Source organism: Limulus polyphemus, unplaced genomic scaffold, assembly GCF_000517525.1.
Source record: "Limulus polyphemus unplaced genomic scaffold, Limulus_polyphemus-2.1.2 Scaffold1145, whole genome shotgun sequence".
Taxonomy (NCBI): domain Eukaryota; kingdom Metazoa; phylum Arthropoda; class Merostomata; order Xiphosura; family Limulidae; genus Limulus; species Limulus polyphemus.
This window is the reverse complement of record NW_013666755.1, coordinates 156,456-163,708: the sequence shown is the minus strand read 5'-3', so window position 1 is coordinate 163,708 and position 7,253 is coordinate 156,456. Positions and strand designations below refer to the sequence as shown.

Below are 7,253 nucleotides of genomic sequence, written 5' to 3'. Positions count from 1 at the left end.
CATTTCTTCAAGGTGGACTCTTGCTGGTGGAAACTCGAGCTTAGTATACTGATAGTACGTTCGAAACATAGTGGGATAATTCGATGACGAGGAACCCACTTTGAGACTAATAATGGCTGGAGACGGCTTAAATGGGTAATGAAGAAAAACTTTAATATAAGTTTAACATGACAGCAAATGTACAACGTTTCGACAAGGTTTTGTCATCATCATCATCATCACCTGATGATAACAAAACACTGTCGAAACGTTGTACATTTGCTGTCATGTTAAACTTATATTAAAGTTTTTCTTCATTACCCATTTAAGCCGTCTCCAGCCATTATTAGTCTCAAAGTGGGTTCCTCGTCATCGAATTTGTTAACAATGCTCTATAAAAATTAAGATTCTAAGTTTGAACTGCAGAGGTTTATAAAACATTTCATTTAGTTAGTCCCATGTAAACCAACTGTGTATAACAAGGACATTTCAGATCTCTGGTCTGTCGCAAGAACCTTCTTCAATACCAGAACATATCAGGTAGGTTGGATGTGAGATTGTTGGATGTAAGATAGCAAAAAAGAGTATCGGAAAGGTCATTCACATGTAGAAAAAACATATATTATAGATATATATACAAACACAAGAAATGAAGATTATCGAATTACTTGAGTTAGTGTTTTAGGAATATCAAAATTATTGCCGGATTCATCTTCTCTTTCGACATACCACCCATGACCTAAGTCTTCTCTCCCAGTATACCTCATACAAATTTAGTCTTCTCTTCCGATATATTACATACAAGTTTAGTATTTTCTTCCGACATACCACTCACAAACTTAGCATTCTCTTCTCGTAGGCCACAAATAAATCTAGTCTTCTTTTCCGGTATACCATTAACAAGCTTAGTGTTATCTTCCGACATACCACACACAAACTAGCCTTCTATTACGCCATACCACACACAAATATATATTTATACGATGAACGCACATGAGATTTCCAAAGTAGTTAACTCACAATTAACGAAACTTGGTTATTGAAGAACACCAGAAGAAGAGCATTGTTTTATCACGTAAAAAAATTATATCCATATATATATATATATATGTATGTGTTTGCGTGTTTCGGTGTGTGTGTGTAAAACGAAAATTATCATCTTAGTAGTTTGCTTCAGTAAAAAACAATTATGATTGGTATTAAGATAAACAGATTATTTTTAAAGTTGATGTTTTTTTTTATCTTTGAAACAATGACTTCCAGAAACAATGAACATATTCAAATAAAAGTCCAAAGATACAGCTTTTGAGTGGATTGTTTATTTTTATTTAACTTTCTTTTACGACGTTTCGACCACTCATGTGGTCATCATCAGGTGAGTAGTTGAAACGTCGTAAAAGAAAGTTAAATAAAAATAAACAATCCACTCAAAAGCTGTATCTTTGGACTTTTATTAATAGTTTACAGTGGATTTCCTTTCCTCACAATAAGGAACGTATTCGATCCAAATCCCATGCAACAAAGTCTACATAGGTCAAACTAGACGGTCTCTTAGAGTACATGGCCAGGTGGTTAAGGCACTCGACTCGCAATCTGAGGGTCGCGGGTTCGAATCCCTGTCACACCAAACATGCTCGCCCTTTCAGCCGTGGAGGCGTTATAATGTGACGGTCAATCCCACTATTCGTTGGTAAAAGAGTAGCCCAAGAGTTGGCGGTGGGTGGTGATGACTAGCTGCCTTCCCTCTAGTCTTACACTGCTAGATTAGGGACGGCTAGCGCAGATAGCCCTCGTGTAGCTTTGCGCGAAATTCAGAAACAAACAAACAAACTCTTAGAGTAAGAATAAAATAACACGAAAATCATCGTCGCTGTTTGGTAATGGAAAAATCAGCCATCACCGCTTGAGTGAACACAAAAGCAAATTCATAGAAACAAAACTCATGGCAGAACCAAAATGTTTTCACCAAAGAAATATTAGGGAATAAGTTAAAAAACATAAAAATGCAGACAGACTCATAAACAATAATATAGGCTTTCAAGTGAATCCATTATAGAAAATATTCTTCAACGGAACAAAATATGGCGTGAGGTATGTCGAAATCAGACCAAAATATGACGTGAGGTATGTCGAAATCAGACCAAAATATGACGTGAGGTATGTCGAAATCAGACCAAAATATGACGTGAGGTATGTCGAAATCAAACTAAAAACAAGTATCGTAGACGTCGCGGTTTCGCACAGTATATCCTTGAAAATGATGTACATGATACGTCGAAATTAGTCGAGTAATTAACTGTATATTTTGTAAATTGATTTCAGTTAGTTAGAGTTTTTTGCTTAATTTGTGCTTAAAAAGAGCTATTTTTCTTAACATTATTTACAGGTAGCATAAAGTACTTCATAATTTGATTACACCGATGATTCTTTAGAGCTTTGTATATATATAGTTGCAAAAAACATTATAAATCTCCACGTGGACCAATTACTCTGTAGCAAACTTAAGATATTAATTTCTTAATGAAATCTAGTTTGCAATTTATTGAACTGCTACTTTCTTAAAATGATTAAAATTAATTCATAATATTAAAACTTATCTAATTCGAATATGACCTTATTAAAAGCGGGATACAATTGACAATGATGCCTGCAAACTGGAAAAGGTAGTTTCAAACAAGGAACTTAGTTGGAAAAGAATGTGTGTAATAAATGCGTAATTTATTGAGCACAAACTTTGCGTATGTGTATATATCATTTGGAAGTTTTACAATGGAGTATTTAAACGTGTAGAAATATATATATGTATAAATATATAAAACAAAAAACCTTTGTCTTGTGAGCTAATGAACAAAATACATAGTACTTTTAATATCCTTTTTTATATTCAATACGTCTCAAAACATAATATAATTACTCATTATTTTCAAAACTTTATAGTTAGAATTTAAAATATTCCTTTCTATTGTCTAGGTTTGTTGGATAAATACGAAAATTTATGTTCTCCGCTTTTAAATGTTTACAAATCTATAAACCAGTTTTTCAGCCTGCGATATACAGTACGATTATGTCTTCGTGGAAGCTAGGACCTTACATCATATTACACTTCAACACATATTTAAGAAGCCATTGTGAATTCATATGGTGACATATAAAGGTACTAAGGGCCAAATCCGCTTCTAGATGATACTCTCAAACACTACATTAGAAAAACCTTCAGTAATACGTTTCAGCATTGTCTCACAGAAACAGGCCACTTATACGAGTAACTCAGTACTTATACACATACATTTTTATAGACTTCAATGCCTTTCATTAATGTTACTTGTTACTGATAACCTCATTTCCATTCAATTTCACCAGTTATTGTAATATTCCTGATATTAACGACGGTAATGATAAAAGAAAGGTCATTGTGCATAATGATCAGACCCCAACGAAAACTTTTATAGGAATTTTATAAAAAAAAGAAGAAGATTTATCATATATATATCTTGTAGAATTGTTTTTATAAAACTTAAAGAATATCTTTAGGAAAGTGGGACATTGTTTCTATAAATGTTCTAAATGCTTCTAAAGACATTCCCTAAGTCAGTTATATAGAAATTATAAAGGTCTCTGACATGTTATATAACAATTCTTTAGGATTTTGTTACAATCCTAATAATTTCGAGAACACTCTGTGAAGTAAATTGTCATCATTTATTATCAAAATCCAATAATAGTTTTAAGTTTTCTTAGCAGGCATAGCACAAGCTTATCCCTAGTACCAAAATAATTCTGAAAAACTAATATACATAATACATCAATATTTAGCAAAGCTGTGAAAACAAATAATACAAATCAATGCAATTTACGCTCATCCAGGTTTTTAGTGCTACTTGAAACAATTGTAACTTTTTTTCACCATTGTAACATGTGTTACCTGTGTAGTCCTTAATCAATGACTAATTATATACTCGACCAAGACTCTGGAACTTCCTCCACATACGAATAATATGTACTTATAGAATACAATAAACACCATACATGTAGAAACTATCAAACCATACAACTTTCACAAAAACACATATACAAACACCTGATTTAAGGCCACCATGTACCAAAATTAGAAATAAAGCCATGATAAACATTCCAAGTCTAATACACACAATTGAATTACTAAATAATTATATTATACACATTTAAATATTTAGATATTATAAAAACATAACTTTTCTATGTTTCTCCAACATTGCGCTCCGAACTTTGGAGCTGTGACTGTGTTGTGCATTGTAAGAGTGGCGGTCAAATTCCACTTTTTATTTCAAAAGCTCAAGAGGTGGAAGAGAGTGTTCTTGACTACGTGCTTTGTCTCTAGTTTATAAGTTTAAAATTAGGGACGATTAGCGCAAATAGCCCTTGTTTGGCTATGAAAGAATTTCTGAATCAAACTAACATTGCTCCAAACATCCTTCATATACTTCTTAACAAATTAAAACAACTTAAGTATTTAAACATGTTATAAGATATGTTAATTAAAAATAACTATTTGTTAAAAACAATCAAGCTAAGTTTCATGAAGTTTTAATATTTTTATATTTATAAAGAAAATAACATATTTTGATGGATGACTGAGTACAGAAAGCCTTAGAGTCATATCTGGCTGATGACAGGCTAATACGAGTCTTAAAATCAAATCTGGCTGATGGCAAGGTCTAGAGTCATATCTGGCTGATGACAGGATAGCGTAGTTAAAGTTAAAGTGTAACAAGGATTGAAATACTGTTTATCATGTCACTAAATTTAGGCGTATTCTATCCCGTCATCCATCCATATCCCTTGTAAGGCTCACCCAACCTCTTACGACTATAAAAATCACTATTCTCCGTCATCCAGCCAATTCCTTTGTAAGGTATTACAGCTTCCTCTGACTACAAGAACCACTATGTAAATTAACTACTTTCTTTCTGTAAATGTTGGGATTGTTCTAGATCTACGGTCACGTGATAGACAAGAACTGATTTCACATATATAAAATCGCTACTAGGCTTATGGTTGTCTGGTAAACATTGTACATTGTAAAGACAACGGAAACAATAGTGTGAAGATAGAAGTTCTCAATGTTCTTAAAGGTACCCGAAAAGTTCGTAAAACATAATGTTGAGGTAAAAACTGACTTCAAAATCATATTCTAAGCCAACCAGGACCATCACTCTCATCCTCGAAGTAAAGGCTATGTATCTAAGGAAGTCATCCGATGCAAAAGGCTATTTTGATTGAATTTATCATATATTCTACTGCCATTAATAAATACAACAAACAGGAATTTAAAATTCAAAGTTCATAAGCTTCCAACCACACCTCCAAATCAACGGCTGTTTCCAATAAAAAGATAATCGAGTAAATTGAAATCACAGCAATCCCTTTCGACTACACAATCATCAAGTTCACTGATGGAGCTTTTGTATCTTTCATTTCTTTAGATTTCGTGTTCATAATAAATGAGCAGGTAAACTGAAAGAAGAACTTATATTCTCTAAAGAAGCCTGGTTTAATGAAAACTTTGCTGCAGGGACATCGTTAAGATGTACTTACAGTACAATCAGTGAGATAATTATGGTTTTTAGCTACGAATGGGTGACTTTCAATAACTGTGGGGACAAGATGATTAACAAAATCATATCCGCAAGTACAGCTCACGGAGCATCCATTGAACATTTATCAATGTTAATATAATCATCATAATCAAGGTAGTATTGTTTTGTATTGCTACAGATGTTTGTTTTATTCATCTCACGGGATTTTGTTTCATTTCAAAGAGGGCCAATGTCACGATGGACAGCCAATAGATAGAGCATCAACGGATGTGGCGACAAGAACTGTAACGACGTGGTGAAGCTCCAAAATCGTATTGATAACTCTCTGTACAGATCTTGCTAATGACAACAAGCTTAAGTTATTATTCACTCCAACTCACAAGCTTGATGAAAATGGGGATACGTGCCTTAAGCAAAAATAACTTGAACTTAGGCTGCCTCTGATTTGAATTTGTTCTCGAGTTCTTGTCATTTCTGAGTTGTTAGTTGAAATGTTTAACTAGTACATTCACCTTATTTCTGAAATTTGAGAAAAATGAGCTCCAGCAGTTGGCATTAATTACATACCTGACAATGTTGGGGTTTAGTATATTTTCTTGATATAAGAAAGTAAACTATCGGGTAACAGTTTGTCAAAGATTCGGGTTAATAGACAGCGAGAACATTATCTGGAGTCCCCTGAGCAAAGCATCTTTTTTAGATTGGTGTTTTATTTAGTTCTCCAACTAACAAATCAGGGGATAAACGATCTTATTTTGCTAACTTTAAACAAATATATATTTATTAGAAAGAGTATTAATGTTAAATCTATATATTTAGTTAAGATAAGGTACACTCTTCCTACGACAAAACCTTTGGCGTCCCATAATTCAGGCATATATCTATAAAGTACAGTATAAAGTTTGTATCATGTTACGTATTATAATGTACCCCGGACGAGTCCCCAATTTATTACGTAACGTATTATAATTTTAAATAGTCTGAAACCGAGTTAAAATATAATTACATTTAGAAACTAAATAAATGTCGATATGTATCCAATTTATGATATTTGCCAACAAGATTGATACACACACACACAGGATTTTTTGAATACAAATGTATCTTAATATACAAACAACAATAACATAATTTAGAATAACAGTTATTACAAATAATGATCTATGTACAAAAGTTTTACACACTTACAAACAATATTTAGTCTTCTATCTGGTCTGGAACTTCCTTGATATCTTATCCTTGGGTTCACGATCAACAAATTAATTCTTTTATGCTAAAATGGGTTCAGAATACACAAACTGACATAGTCGTGCAGAATAAATCAACCTAATAACCCGAGCAAAGCCGGGTAATTTCGCTAGAACAGAATAAATAATGTACACCACTGATCCTTTAAAAACAAATAACTGTAGCCCTAATAACTAACAATTTATAGTGTAAAACAGGTTTATCCATATATCTATACAGTGGGATAGGTAATTACAATATATCCTATATTAAATACTTCATAATTGTTTAAGCCACTGGAAGAATAGAAACAACAAACTAATATCATACATGATCGAACAATAATGTTGAAAACGTCATATTCTTTCATATAGGAAAAAAATGGTTCTAAAGTAGGTGTGAATGTGAAGTTTGTGGAGGTATAACAGCTGTAAACTTAACATATTCCAAATAAGTTTCTGTTCTCAAATT

The 7,253-nt window shown here is 32.7% G+C and overlaps 1 protein-coding gene across 6 annotated transcripts in view; it reads right to left on the bottom strand.

The window, feature by feature from the left end:
- Nucleotides 1-7,253, bottom strand: part of LOC106462337 (receptor-transporting protein 3-like) — a 77,981-nt gene that overhangs the window by 49,908 nt on the left and 20,820 nt on the right. The gene's annotated exons all lie outside the window — the stretch shown is intronic.